Here is a 622-nt window from a genome sequence, read left to right as displayed (position 1 = left end):
ATGGAGATGCTGGATGTGGATGAAGCGGGTGTGCGAAGTATTTTACCATGATGTTGGATGGAACGACTCGCACTTGGTTAAAGAGTCTGCCCATTAATTCCGTCGGTTCATGGCCGAGTTAAAGGCCCGGTATATAGAAAACTTCAAGGACACGTGCAAGCAACCCATGTCAATTGTGGATCTGGCCGCTTGTGTCCAAGGAGAAGACGAATCAACAACTCATTGGGTGCGCTGGGTTTTGGAAATTCTGCATTTGTCGGATCGCATCAATGCTGATTCAGCAATCATAACATTAGAGAGCAATTGCCGGTTTAAGCCGCTGAAGTTGAAGTTGGGACGGCTCAAGCGTCACTGCAATGACATGGGAACACTTATGGTAGCTTTTGTTAAGTATGCCGATTCTGATAGTACCAAGGATCCCGAGTCTGACGATGAGAAGCCGGAGAAGGGAAAGAAGAATGTCGGCGCAAAATGGCAGCAACATAACCAGGCGAGCCATGGGAATAACAGTAAGCATAAAGCGGACAATAGTTCCGATTTTGTGGCTAACACCAACATACAGGGTAATAATCAGCATCGTAAGGGTAAACCGCCCCTGCGGAATGGGGGATCAGGTATGAAT

Source organism: Triticum dicoccoides, chromosome 3B, assembly GCF_002162155.2.
Source record: "Triticum dicoccoides isolate Atlit2015 ecotype Zavitan chromosome 3B, WEW_v2.0, whole genome shotgun sequence".
Classification (NCBI taxonomy): Eukaryota; Viridiplantae; Streptophyta; class Magnoliopsida; order Poales; family Poaceae; genus Triticum; species Triticum dicoccoides.
The sequence above is the reverse complement of the archived record's forward strand: the minus strand, read 5'-3'. Positions refer to the sequence as shown.